This window comes from Neolamprologus brichardi, chromosome 6, assembly GCF_056152115.1.
Source record: "Neolamprologus brichardi isolate AB-2024 chromosome 6, ASM5615211v1, whole genome shotgun sequence".
In the NCBI taxonomy this organism is placed as follows: Eukaryota; Metazoa; Chordata; class Actinopteri; order Cichliformes; family Cichlidae; genus Neolamprologus; species Neolamprologus brichardi.
Genome location: NC_142109.1, coordinates 19,997,439 through 20,012,909, shown reverse-complemented (window position 1 = coordinate 20,012,909; position 15,471 = coordinate 19,997,439). Strand labels below are relative to the sequence as shown.

The 15,471-nt window shown below is 40.5% G+C and overlaps 1 protein-coding gene across 17 annotated transcripts in view; it reads right to left on the bottom strand.

Moving 5' to 3' along the window:
- ptprdb (protein tyrosine phosphatase receptor type Db) overlaps positions 1-15,471 on the bottom strand; it is a 150,019-nt gene that overhangs the window by 101,158 nt on the left and 33,390 nt on the right. For all 17 annotated transcript variants that reach the window (XM_006787305.3, XM_006787304.3, XM_006787311.3 and 14 more), the window contains exons 4-5: positions 4,878-4,953; positions 3,688-3,732 (exon numbers count right to left, since the gene is read on the bottom strand). The gene's annotated coding sequence lies outside the window, so the exon portion shown is untranslated. The remainder of the gene's footprint in view (positions 1-3,687; positions 3,733-4,877; positions 4,954-15,471) is intronic.

Sequence of the window (15,471 nt, the reverse complement as noted above, 5' to 3'; positions counted from 1 at the left end):
GTGATTAAAATATTAACATTTTAATACACTCTGTCACATATTTCTTTAGTAATCCTATCTCCCGTTTTCTACATTTGCATGAACATTTAACATTTGCATTTTTCCATTTCCCTTTCTGTTGAATGTGCAGGGAGAAAAAAAATCAAGAAAGAAATAAAGTAATAAGGGCAAATAAACCGAATGTGCCTGTAAATCAAAAACAAACAGTTGGATAACAGAAATAATGACAAACTTTACAGACAATCAGATATTTATAGAAGGAACTAATATGTATAAGCCAAAATCCATCTATATGTGTACATGTGAATTAAATTGCATTAAGTAGTTAGTTAAGTATAATGATAGCTTATCCCAGGTGTCCTAGGGTGAGGGTTGGGGAACAACATGATCACCCTTCCATTATAAGGGGTTATCACCAACCAAAGGAAGTCTATTGAGGTAAGAGGAAAATGTGCAAACTCATAAAAGAAACAAGACAGAACCTTCTTTCTGTGAGGACACAGTGGTAACCATCAAAAATCTGCTCTGACAGTGGAGGGTATGTGAATTTCCCTGGGTAATGTCAGACTGGAGTACAGGTGAGAAAATGCTTTATGATGTGACAATGACCTTTGACCTTGAAGATAAACATCAGCAGTTTATTATATTAGACAATGGTGTGGAATTGTCTTGAGTTATCCCCAAACTCAGTTCTGTAAGGTCATAGTGACCTTGATCTTTGACTACAAATTTCTAATCCGTTCGTCCTTTGATTAAAGTCATGAAGAATGCTACAAAGTATGGAAGTAGTGATGTACAGATTGTGCACCCCATAAACCTACAGTGCATTTAAAAAGGGCAAAGATTTAGTGGTTTATCCCAAACCAGAACTGTATTTGTATTGATAAGAGCACTGTAGCTGACATAAATACCACTAATTTCTTTTGGTTGCTTCCTTATTTCCCAAGTGGTCGCCACAGCGGATGGATCCACATGTTTGATTTGGCACAGATTTTATGCCGGATGCCCTTCCTAACACAACCCTCTCAACTGTCTTGGGGCTGGCACTAATAGTACACTAGCTGAGGCTGAGTTTGTGTGTCCTTCTGGAATCAAACGGGGGAACTTTCATATGTACGGTAAACATGTTAACCACCACAACAGTTTATTTATAAAGCGCTTTCACAGACAAGCAATCACAAAGCGCTGTACAACAAGACAGAGTAAAATAAACAAGAAAATCAAGAGCTGTAATAGCAATACAAAATGGGAGACTTGGTGCCACAGGCTGTCTATTGCCCTACTTTTTAATCTTATACAAGAAACAACTAACAAATTCTGAGCCGGTGATCGAATACTGCGAGGACAGGTTTGTTTAGTAAAAAGTTTATATAAATACTATGGATCCTGGCCATTTAGTGCTCTGTATCTAAGTACAAGAATTTTAAAACAGATCTTAAAATCTACTGGTAAAGAAATAAAATAAAATAATAAATACATAATAAATATTATATTATATATATTATAAATATTATTAGTCTGGCTGCAGCGTTTTGTGCCTGTTTGAGGCCCCCCAAAACATGATTTATCTGAGTCAGTAAACAGGGAATTACAACAATCTAAGCCTGATAACACAAACGCATGAACAATTATCTGTGGTTTGGCCAAAGAGACCATATGTTACATTTTAAAATGTTCCTGATATGAAAGAAACAGAAACAATAAATAGAGAGGAATCAAATATTATGCCAATATTTCAAATCCCGGACCTAGCAAATGAACAAATATAAGCATGAGCCTGACTGATTTTCATATATAATAGAGGAGACGCTATAATCATAGCCTCAGTCTTGGCTGTTTAGAACAAAATAATAGCTTGAGAGCCAGACACTAATGTGGGTTAAAGAGGAGACTAGAGCGAACAGCCAATTCAGCTGGTGAGGTTTTAAAGACATATCCAGCTAAACGTCATCTGCATAGAAATGTTAAGAAACATCAGAAAGATACTTAATGGTGCCAGCTAGGAGAAGAATGTAGAAAGAAAATAATAATGGACCCATTACTGAACCTTGTGGAACCCCCACAGGTTAGGGAGGCATAATCAGAGAAGAACTTGTTCACCCTAACAGAGAAAGTCTTGTCAGAGGACTATATAATAGGAAGAAAACCAATGTAACACAGAGCCAGAGAGACCAGCCAGAAACTTAAGCCCATTAAGTAAAATTTTATGATCAACAGTATCAAAGGCTGAACTGAGGTCAAGTAGAATGAGTACAGAACAAATCCCTGCATTAGAAGCCATCAAAAGACTGTTATAGAATTTCAAAAGCGCAGTCTCAGCGCAATGCTGCTTTTGAAAGCTAGACTGTAATAGGCTGGGAAAAATGTAATTAGCATAATAAGGATCTGAATAGACTTTCTACAGCTTTTTCTAAGAATTCCCTAACAAATGGCAATTTCAAAATAAGACGAAAAATTACCAATGCAGAAAAAAGAAGAAACTAATCATGAATTCTTTCTTCATATGTTGTAATTGAAGATAAGATAACATTACTCAACCTTTAAATATACTCTCTAAATTATTGCTTCTCCACCAGATCAGTAAACATGAGCGCAACAAAACCGTGAACCTCAAACAAGGGTTAGGAATGCACAGGTTGTGGGTCAGTACTCAGAATCAACATCAAACGCAGCGAGAGCTCAAGTACTTGAAAGTGTATCATGTAATAAAAAGTTGATCTCGCTATTGTTATCCCTACAGATAACAATAGAAACACAAAAATGATAAAAGAGTTCACAATCCTCTCTATGTCTAAAGGTGGCTTTTGAGCTCCCCTTAAAACAAACTTGTAAATCAGGTCTTATGCAGTTCAACCAACAAGATATGTTTCAGAACTCCCAAACCGTCTCTTACTTCACAAAAGGAAACGAAAAGGTTACAAAACATCTAAAAGTCAATCTCAGGGATCCCCACTTTGGTCTGACAAAGCCTCATGGAAGATGATACCCTCAGGGTAATACTGTTGATACTGTCCTACTCTGGAGCCTTACATTTAAGTGCTTCAGACTAGTGTTGTACAATCTCTGTGCTCACAGAAGCAGAGGGCATTTCTTTTGCTTGTACCAGTTTGCTAAACAGCTCCATTGATGTGGCAGTTTAAGTGATAAGTATGACCCACTCATAGTGTTGGTCTGTGAGGCAGAACAGGTTACCCCAAACCCACGCTCCAGCCATCACAGGATCCCTGTCTCTGTCGCTCCTACGCAGAAAGAAAATGTGTGTGCGCACATGATCGACTGTGTATTCGAGTGAGTTATCTTGATCAAATTCCCAATTACACAGACGAGTGTCTCTTCAATGCTGTGCTCTTTATACAGATACACAAATAAACAGACATAAACATCACACAAACACACCCACTCTCACATACAAAACAAGAAAAAGAAACACACGCAGGCCGGAGGCAACAAGCACTTCATTTCCTATTCCACCCCCTCTCCTCATCCTCAGCACCCCTTCTATTCCACTCTGGCCTCCCCAACACTCAACCCACAGTCACTATAGCAACCTCACACACAGAGGACTAATCATGCCATTGCAACATCTGTCAGACAACAGAGACACACGCCCTTAAAATGTGCATGCCACTGCATACACTAATGAAGCACACGAGCACAGAAACAGTTAAAGAAAGCAAACTTTATTACCTTTGCTCATGGTTCATCCTGTCACATGAAGTTTGAAAGTGGGAGCTGCAAGAGAAGATTATTGAAGAATATTGGTTTTCTAGGACCGGAAGAATGATCTGTTTGAAAACTTGCAATGATGCCACAGAGGTTTATGAAGGCCCTACTGTACAAAAGCCTTAGCCGCTTAAAATGAGCAAATAAAGTCTGCTCCAGAAACATTTCTGCTGGGTATGCTGCTCTGCTGCCACCTGTAGATTACACCTGGTACTCCACAATATAAACATATAAGTCTCAGGACTCTGGCCTCGCAACATCCAAGGAAATTCACCATATTAAATATTAGAAAAAAAGGAACTAAGAAAAATGAGGCGTCTTAGATCTGCCGTATTCCACCTGCTGTTGAGCAGCAAAATCAATCCCCTTCCTTCAGCAAACAGTACATACGAGTCCCAGTGAAGAACTCATCGTGCTTCAGCATACTCTATGCACCATCTAGCCAGCTTTCAAGGAGTTTGATGATATCTATTTTGGTTTTTGTAAAGTTTGCTGAGGCTTGGTACCAAAATGAGTCACACACAAACTCAACTCAAACTCCAGCTATAGCCTCAGAAAAGGAAAGTGGCTCTCAGAGCAACACACAGCCTACGTGCAGCCTCTGCATCTTTTAGCAAAAAATAAAAGGGGGTGAGCGAATGCTTTATATTTAGAATGGTGACGCTATACAAACTTGAGCACTAACATGAGAGGAAAGCTCAGCGATGCGTTAGAGAGCCGCATATTCAATAATGTATCAGAGGCAGGATTTTAAAAACAGCTGGGAATCGCCGCTCTGTCTTGTCCTGTCTGTCAGTCTGTCTCTTTGCATGTCTTTCTCCCGGTCCGTCCACTGCGACGGCAGCAGATTTGCTACTCCTGTGGGGAGCTGATGTTTGGTTAAACTTTCATCCTATCAACGTCTTCACTTGATTTTTCTCTGGGCCTTATGATGAATCTCCCTCTGAGTTTTCTTCACTCTCTCAGAAGAAAGGTTCCATTTCTTTCTTTATCTTTGTGTGCTCCCTTGCTGTTTCTTCCTCAGTGGTCATGGTGCAGCCTTTTAGCAAAATAGATCATACACAAAACACCTGGGGAAAAGGGGGCTTCTGACAGTAAATGTTCATGTGTGTGCATGTGTCTGTCTGACGTTCACTGTGGTAATCATTGCCTACCTGTTTCAGTGCACAGACACACTGCGCTGCTTCATCCTTGAGGAATGAAAGAGTAAGAAATCTCCCCAGAATTCTCCTGCAAGAGAGAAGAGAGGATACAGTGAGAAAGCAAAGGGGTTGGGGAAGGAAAGAGAAGAGAAAGAAGGCGAAGGAAAGGAATTAAGAGCAGAGCTTTAGCTTTAAAGAAGTCACTGATCTTAAAGACAACTCTGACTTTCAGCTAAGTTTTCCGTGTTCTTCTTGCACTCATTTGTTTATATCATTGCATTCAGATCAAAGCTTCCAATCTGAAACCCGAGTTCAGCTAGTGCAGCTCAGTTGTTCCAAAAGCAGTCTGGGTCAAATGGACAGCTGCGGCTCAACTTCTACACTGGGAGCTTTTAAGGCTTTTAAGGCTTCCATGCCAGCAAGATGTACAGGCTTGTGAGTGGAACAGGGGCTGAAATGCCCAAGTGGGAAAAGCATGCAGCACCTCGGTATGAAAAGTACACACTCGCAGATCAAAGGTCCATGTGAGAATACTAGCAAGGAAGCATGTTTAATGTAACAGACCATACATGCATGTGCACACACAGACCTGCACGCAGATATACAGATGTCACTCTTCTATGTTTTGTGACTCCAGTGACATCAAGATTACAGGATTACAAGGATTACAGGGTTGATTCCGCAACTGCTTGCGTTGATGATGATATGTCTTTTATTGAAGTTAAATATTTTGACCAAAAAAATAACATTTTCAACATTTTCAACTTAAATCTATAATTCTTATTATTCTTCTTCTTATTATTTTCTACTACTTCTGGTGTATCTGATGGGATGGCCACTATAAGCACTGTAAGTTAGGCTAGCCTATAAATTTTGTATATCCCCAAATAAATAATATAATGAGCAATAAATATATTAAAATCAAATTGAAAGAATGCAATAGAAAAGCCTATTAATAATATCAAGATGATTAGGATAAATCAGTCCCTGGCAAAAGGCAAAAGATGCCATAACAAAGAGTCACCACTGGTCTGTGCTATTATACCACTCCTGTGTTTGTGCTGCTGACCGACTTACCAAACAAGGGCAAAGACGGTGATGGCAGCATACATTAACTGCAGAATCTGGTGATGTAAATATCAAGATTGATTTGTTTGCAAATCATAACCAGGTCATGCTGTGCATTCCTTGGCCTGTAATCACCTGTTGTTTTTAGGTTATAAAGGTGAGATCTTCAATGATGCAAAATTCGAAGAATGTGTTTCTTTGTCTGACTTTGACAATCTAAGTGTGTGATCTGAGTTCAGGCTTGTGTTCGCTTACATATATGTGGACTATTGCAAATGAACGTGCATCACGTGTGGAGGCAAGCTAGCATTTTATTTTCAGTCGATGACACATTCCTCCCTCGATTCCCATCCACTCGCAACATGTTTCCTCTGTAATGATCTTACAGTGCTGGTGAAATGAGTTGTGCAGAGGATTATTATAAGCATCGGTTACCCTCTATTGCGGGAACTGTTTTCCCCCTCAATCATGTTGTTTTCCTGTTGGGTTTCAGTACTCCCTGGTTGGAAACCACCTTGTTAGTGAGAATGTGCTTCACCTGTGCTGGCCCAGCAGAAGTAATTAAAGCCTCAGCAGCTTTGTGCAGGAAAGGGAGAGTCTGGAAACTAGATCAGTGAGAAAGCTCGTGTTGGTGCAAGCAATTCAGTTTACCGATCTTGCACAGCGACATAGGACAAGTTATGTTTGTCCTGCATTGGTGGACACGGCGTTACTTTAGATTCTTCTGTGACTTTTATGCAATGAAGTGGCACCCACTGGTGAAAGCCTGTCTGCAAACCTTTTTTGCTGCTTTGAAACTCTGAGAGGACTCCCATGGGAACCCTTCAGAGCAGCCTTTGAAGCCCTTTTATGTTAATGGCTGAAAGTGATTATTCAGAGAGAGTCAAAATGTTGATAGTAATTTGAAGTAGAATTCATCTCTAGGTGCTACGTCTGGACGTCACCTTAAAGGTTTCAGCTGGTGGTGGAAATGGTTCTGGGCATGGTAGCATATTATTTAGGTCACTGAAGTGCTTTCACATGGCCCTTTCACACCATGAACCAAACTATTTCTGCACTGATCTGCACAGCAATGGCCCAGATAATTTTTTGATGTCTAACCCTAACCAGGGCAGCTCAGTGGAACTCCGCTTACTTTGGTTTGGCTTCACTCAGCATGTATGAAACACTCTTCATAGGCTTCTGTCAGTCAGACTCAAAATCAAGGCAAGTGGGGAAGCGGGGCAGCAGAGTGGGCATCAGATGTCTCTTAAGCCTATTTTAAATGCAGTGTCACAGTTAAGCCACGGACAACACTGACATGATTACCTACAAACTTTATCTGCAGACGCAACCGTCCTCAAGCTGCGCCATCTCTTTTTACAGTGTCAGTAAAGTGTGAAATTTTTCAAGATCATATGTTCACCAGAAGTGTCATTCCCTTTTAGAGAAATATATTTCAGCAGCATATTTCAGTTTGTAAACATGTTTACTCTTTCGAAGTGTATGTGCGGCACTGATCAAAATTGGCCCAGAACGTTAAGGAGGTTGTTGCAGGTCAAGCTGGCAACAGGGACTCTCAGAGTGGAATGGCACAGTCTTGCTTCAACAACTTCTCCAACTTGTTTACAACTTGTATACTTGTGTGTGTATGCATCTCTAGCGTTTAAGAGTTTACACAAAGGGAATAAACTGGGTGAGGATTAAATCTGACCCCACAAGGATGATCAAACATCTTGAGAGGATTCAAGATACCTGCATAATTCAAATGAAACTTCAAAACCGAACTGCTGCTCTTGAACTTTTTAAGCTGAAAAGGTATACAGTATAATAATAATCAGTGAGCTACATTCAAAACCCAATTGTTCCTCCACCCATTGAACAACCTGTATAAGAAGAAGCAAGATGACAGGTAGGCAGTTCAGACACACACTCACTTTAATCCTAAACTACATAAAATTACCACTTCTGAAAAATCAAAAGTAAGTACAGCTGTCTGGCGTTTCAAGTTTGATCGGATTACAAAGCTCCGGTGTTCCTTCACGTCTCGGTTTATTATAGCAAATGCAGCTGGGTCTCTTGGGATTGGATTCAAAACAGTGAGTTAAAATTTGATTCCTTTATTGGCATTCTCAGACATTTATCCCCACCGTACATCCAGAACAATGAGTAAAATCTTTAAGCATTTGCTTTAAAGTGAGGATATTTTTAGTAAGAGCTGATCATTATTCAATAAAAATGCAGAAAGGGAAAAACATAATCTCTATCAACTGCAATCAATTCTTTTGTGACCATGGTTTAAAACAAACAAACAAAAAAACATGAATTTTCCCCAGGTCCACCAGGGTACAGTTTTTTAGCATCCCTGTGAACCTGCTACAGTTTTTACATCTGTTTAGGGACTCTAAGTCACTTCTTCCTCTTTGTGAATCCCCAGACTGACTCACTGATGTTGACTGAAGGGTTCTGTGTTGGGCAAACAATCTGTTACACGACTCAGCTCTTTTTCATGCCACTAAAATAATTCTTTATGACTCATTTTTAAGGTTGGGGACAAACAGATGCCTCTTTGGTGGTATTGGACAACAAATGAGATTTTGTCTATGTTTCTTATTAATGAGAAGGTCACTAATTCTGACCAAGCCCCTCGCTCCATTTGCAGCAATGCAGTCCTAAAGCAGCAGAGAACCTCTACTGTGTTTCCTGGTTAAAGCATGATTCTTCAGCACTTTGCCAACGAAATTTGCACTTTGCCAACGAATAACAATAATAATAACCTACGCCAGAATGCTGTTTACAGACTTCAGTTCAGTGTTCAATACAATCCTCCCCTCACAACTCATCAGGAAATTGACAGACCTAGGCATCAGTTCCCTCATATGCAAATGGTTACTGGACTTCCTGACCAACCGGCCCCAACATGTCCGGCTGGATAACTACTGCTCATCTACAATCACAATGAACACTGGTGTACCACAAGGCTGTGTGATGAGCCCTTTCCTCTACTCCCTCTTCACCCACGGCTGCAGACCTACCGATGGTTCCAACACCATCATTACGTTTGCAGATGACACCACGGTGATTGGCCTCATCCATGACAACGATGAGGCCGCCTACAGGGAGGAGGTGGATCGTCTGGCTGAGTGGTGCGACACAAACAACCTGCTGCTCAACACCGAGAAGACCAAGGAGCTCATCGTGGACTACAGGAGGAATGCTGACCCAAATCTACCCATCTACATTAAAAGGACGGCTGTGGAGCGTGTGAGCAGCTTCAAGTTCCTGGGTGTCCACATCTCCAGGGATCTCATCTGGACGACCGACTGCTCCAAGCTGGTCAAGAAGGCTCACCAGCGCCTCTTCTTCCTGAGGACTCCTGTCCTCAGACATCCTGGTGAACTTCTATCGCTGCACCATCGAGAGCATCCTGACCAACTGTATAACAGTCTGGTACGGGAACTGGAACGGAAGGTGTTGCAGAGGGTCGTGAAAACTGCCCAGCACATCGCCGGAGCACCACTTCCTGCCATAAATGACATCTACAGGAAGCGGTGTCTGAAAAGGGCTGGGAAAATCATCAAAGACCCCAGTCACCCATCACATGGACTCTTCACCCTCCTGCCCTCTGGGAGGCGCTACAGAAGCCTCAGGACTAAGACCACCAGGTACCGGAACAGCTTCTTCCCTACAGCTGTCAGACTCCTGAACTCTGCCTCCTGACATCTGACCCACATTAAACTCATGGACTGGACATACACACACCCACAACCACTAGCACTTTATATAGCCTCTGTAGAAAGTAGCCACATATTTCTCTTCTCTTAACTGCACTACTGTATAATTCTGTATAAACAATCATTCTGTACAATACGATAATTATAATTCTACAACTGTTTACAACTGTTTATAACTTGCATATTTCTGTATAGCTTTATATTTCATATTTCTGTATAGTTTCCTATTTATATCCTGTTCATAGCCTGTACATAGCTTGTATACCCACTACAGCCTGTACATACTTATAGCATATTCATAACATACTTCATACCGTGTACATTGTAACATACCTATAACAGACCCATTTCTGTAATATATGTATATACCTATATTATTGCTAATATATATTTTGTAATATATCTATATCATTTTCAAGCGTCACTTTGCTTTGTTTCCACATTTATAAATACTTCCATAAATACAACTTTAATAAGCACTGATTCAGTAAAGTCTACTTATGACCAGACTGTACACATTAGATGGATGTACCCACTTGTTTCTGCCAGTTCTTTGCTGATGGTGCTGCCGGGCATCTTTTAGATTCAGAGAACAGTAAGTCAGCTTTTTGTATTTTTCATCTGCCATACTCACTTTCATTGAACAACGCTTTCTACCTGTCAGAGACCTTGCTGATGCAAGAAGCCCAGCTTAAGTTTTCTTCTTATATAAACTCTTTCCATACGCTTTAGATGAAACTGTCATTGGCTGTCATTCACCCAGTTTATATCTCATATCTGTATGACTATTTCTATTTCAGCAAATGATCTGGTTCAAGCGTTACATTGTGGGTTATAAGCACCCCTTCACTATACTTGTTTAATTTTCCACTCGGCTCAATGCATACAAATGATTTCCTTTTCTTCTATAAATTGCTCTGTTACATTTTCTTCAACAGGATGCAGATATTGTAGTTTAGTATTTCACTCAAAAAACGCCAGAGAATTTAAGGTCAATTTCAAACTGTCACTTTAATAGAGACGATGCAGAATAACCTTGGACAAATGACAAGTTATTGTGAAGCACACAGAGAAACCAAAAAAATGATATACAGCTGCCTTTATGTTAGATCACAGTAAAGGGGTTCCACATATAAAGCTTTTCATTATATGGTGAAAGGTTTTTTTTATCCATTTTAACTGGATTTTCTGTGCTAATATTTATTTTTAATTAACAGAAGTGGTAGAGCCTGTGTACCTAAGCAGCAACCAACCTTTCTCAGTTCTACAGCATATTTTATTATATTTTTCTGCTTTTTAGATTTTCAGTTATAGATGAATCATGTGACTTTTATAAACAGCCTGTGTAAAATTTTGTGACTAAAGCGTTCCATCAAAAGACCAGCAAGAGCTCAATCTACATTTCACGTGTCAGGCTGCACAGCCTGTGTGGACACTTTTATTGACTGAAACAGGAGCACGTCTTTCAATCAAATGCACCTGACAACCGAAAAAAACCCAAAACAACAACAACAAAAAAGCAGACAAACTAGGCTTTGTTTGTGGTTCCGTCTCACAACGTTCATCAACCTTCTTTCAGATCATCAGGGTTAGTATAAATTAGTGTCCAGTCCAAGCCTTCACACAGAAGCCTAAGTTTGTCATCCAGACAACTTCAAAAGCGATCTGATCTTACGTGAACCCAACCAGAGACTCACGTGCCCAAAAGACCACTTAACGAAAAGCTTTAGGTTCAAAACAGTAGCTTTCATTAATAATGTAATTAATAGCTGTGTACTGCCACACAAACTACAATAATTAGTTCATATGCTTCAAGAGGAATACATATACAAAAAGTTAAATCTTACTTCCACCTCCTACAACAAAAAACTTAATAAAGAAGATTATACTGCACAGATTTTGGTCCAGTTGTATTACAACGCGGGTATGAACAGACTGAAAACAAAAAACAAAACAAAAACATACCTGACCTGGGGCCTGTACTACTGTGAAGTGAACTGAACATATGCTGGGTACCTTTCCCTTATCTGAATTCAGTTACACCAACACTGGCAATCAGAAGAAGCAGGTACATGAAGCTGATTATCAGTTCCCTAAATTAACCCGGGGTTTCCTCTGCGCATTCACACAAAAGAGGTGACGCTGGAAGCATCAGCCCAATCACATATATGAATAAGTGCACTGGCAGCCTACACTATGGAAAACTAGTAAGAGGTCAAACACATAATACAGACTGAAAGTAGCACTGCTGCTGCAGACAAAGTCTGTGAAGTCTGAGAGCACAAACACTGAACAGTATGACAAAAAAAAAAACTGTAGCGATGTGTGTGTGTGGTTGAAAAGTTTTTGATTAGTGAGACTGGAAAAGACCTCAGATCAATAAAATCTAGCCTATTTGAAACCTCGAAAAAAGTCTGGCAAAAGTGCAAACTTTGAACTGCAAGTAAAAAACAACAACTTTATCTTAAAGACACAAGAGAATCTGACAGTAAATTAATGTTTAAAATACAGTTTTAGTTTTTATTTTTCCAATTCAAGCATAGACTGTCTCCAATTTGATGTAAGGTCAGAAAGTACATTATATATTAATGCATACAAAAAGTAAAATAGTTTAAAAGTAATTGTTTGCAGCCACCAGGGAAAAAATAAAGAAATAAAGCCGCGTCTACGAATCTATATTTATTACTAAAGCTCATCATGGAAACACAAAAACTTTAGACAGTCCTACTATCCATGAGCAAAAGTTCAATCTTTCATGAATTTTGATCATATTTTGATTGAACTGACTGGCAAATAGGTGTTAATTTCACACATGTTGACCTCTAATGTGCTTCAGAGCAGTAACCAGGATGATACAAGTGTTGAAACCTGGTGATCTTAAAAAAGACGCGAAAAAGAGATAAAATCTTTTCTTTTTTTTTTTGCCTGTCCCATTTGGTTCTTTAGCCGTCAGAATTGTTGTCTGAAGACCAACAAGGATACCCAATGGATTTATCACGGCCTTGCCGTATTGGTCCATTTGATTGACCTTTGTTGTTATTATTTATTTAATTTTATTTTCAGTTGTTACAGACGGGACAGACATGACTCAGGGATAGGAAAGGGAGAAAGAAAGATGAAGGAAAAGAAAAACAGAAGGGAAGAGGGACAGTGAGAAAGGGTACTTAAAAAGAGAAAGAAGAGAAAAAAAATCTCCTGGATCACCTGTTTTCTCTTCAAAAAGAAGAGAAAACAGAGCAGCATACTAAACACAACACCATCACGTTAATCTAGCTAAGTGTAAACAGCAGTAAATACTAAATATTGAATGTTGTTGTGTAGCAAGCAGGACCGACAGCGCACAATGTGCTTGGAAATAGCAGCCAATAAAGGTTTATGTCTATGAACAGTGAACACCCGTGTGCACACCTGTGTGGATCAGCGCGCTTGTATTCAAAAGGTTTCCCCATGTAATGATCTGCTAGAGGATGTAGAGAGCCATAGCACCGTTCCCCAGGGCATGAAGCAGGCATGGAGGAGATCCAGGCTCCAGACATCCAGAGGCCCCAGAGTGCGAAAGCCCAAGGAGGACCACCGGAGGGGCATCCGTGCCACCTTCCTGGGAAGAGCTGAGGAGAGCCCCAGATGAGGGGTCACCCAGTAGCCACGGAGCAGAAGCCAGAGGGGGCTGCAGTGGTGTGTCCGCCGGCTCTGCCGGCAGCCAGCTGTGCCGGATTGAACTGAGCCGCAGGCCCAGAGGCCGGAGGCCCGAGGGCCCCCTTTGCCCCCGGAAGAGGCCTGGCCAAGCAACAGGCACCAGGCCCCGCCAAGTAGTCACCGGGAGTGAGCTGGTACATACCTGAGCGCCCAGCCCCGGACACCAAGAACCACCAACGCACCGACCCCTGAGGGCATCAGTTACCGGCAGGGAGTGTGGTGAGGGGAGATAGGCCTTTGGAGGGCCTGGGAGTTCCCAGAGAGGTGGAGTGTAAGACCCGCCCTGACATATAAACACAGACACAAACATGCATTCCCACCCTATACACACATATACTCACCCAACGTAGGGATAGACATACATGGACACTGTACACACAATTACGCACAATTTTATCTCACACACAAAGAGATAAAATCTTACTTCACAGTGCAGGCCTTTGATTGTTTAACACACCACATTATGTGTGATCTTCCTAGAAAGCAGTACAGACAAGGGATCAAGAATAGCTTGAACACAGTGGAGTGTTTAGCCATTAAAGATGAAGATATGTCCATTTAGGGAAAAGAGCTGGTACGGAACAAAGCACATCATAAATAGTGCTGAGTGTGATGGCGTGTTACTATAATCACACACTTTCCAGTTACTATACTACAGTAAATGCATTTCATTTCATATGACGGAATAAGCAGAAATAATGTAACGAGTAGCATAGTACCATATAAATTACTTTATATGGGGAGTAATAAATATCATATAACAGACTGTATTACCTGTAGGAAATGTGCAATACATGACTTTCTTTGGGTAATGATGGATTGACAGTGTCAATTTTTGTTGGGCGAGAACATGCCAGCCTTATGTTGACAGCCTGTTGTGCTGCATCTTGGAAAAAACGTATTTAAATCTAAATGTATGAATGTGAGCTTAAGTGCAATCCTGTGTTTCAGAAGCTGTAACAGTAGGAACACTCCATTTATAGACTTCCATAAGACTAAGACGGCAGACTGAAAAGCTTTTACTTTTACAACTGCTACTATGGGTCAAAGCGACCACAAATGCTATTGACCTGCATCTGTATTTGACTTGTAAATGTCTTTTTCACCCCCTTTAAACTGCACACTAACAAAGAACCACCAGAACCATAAAACTGACAGTTAAATAATATAAGTAACATTATTGCTTACATATTGCTGATACTAATACTAATGTTGGCGTTCAGTCTCTTGAGAGGCCAAACCTTGTGAAACTGCTTTCACTAAGCCTTCAACATTAAAGCATAAAAGCTTAAAATTAAGGCAGATATATTTTCACGCTTACTGCCAGGAAGAGCAGCTACAACAGAATGTGGCTGTAAGCAATCGAGAACACAGCAAATTCCATGTAATGGCAGTGAAATGACGCAGCTTACACAAAGGGTACAAACATCCCTGCTGTGAAATGGTGTCATGCCTTTGTGAAATAATCCTATATTTTCAAATTCAATTCAGTAATACAATGACGAAAAAAAAAGCACAATGGCTGTTCTTCTGAGAAGCAGATGCTATTGTGTGCTTGGGGTGGCCCTGTAGTCATGGATATATGGTGACAATTGTGAATTATCATTTGCTAGGTGCAACAAATTACTCAGTGGTGTCCTACTTTTAAAGACATATTAGAGTCTACTGCGCTCGGGGCCAAGAGAGCGCTGACTGAGGGAGTGAAACAAGTGAAAGGAAGCGTCTACAAGCGTCTATCGGGTGAAGAAGAGAGAGGGTGATACGGAGAATTATAGCTAATGAGAAAGTGCAAATGGTATGTGAGAGGGAGGAGGAACTTCTGAAGTGCAGAAACTTTGACAGAGCTTTGCCCTATTCCATCTGCTCAGCTATCATATTTGAAAGGCAAAATTACATGGTACATCTAATTCCCCTGCACAGTTAACATCAAATTGTCACAGCGCTAACATCCTAATTCTTTCACTGACAAAGACAAAGGCTGCATTTTTTTTTTTTCATTTCACCGAGAACCTGCAAAGTTTTGGATTAGAAACAACCTGACATTTTTCTTTCCAAGGCGAGCGAGATGAAGTGCTAATTTAGGCAGAATAAATAGAAAGCGGTGGCAGGATGTCACAACTGTGGTGGTG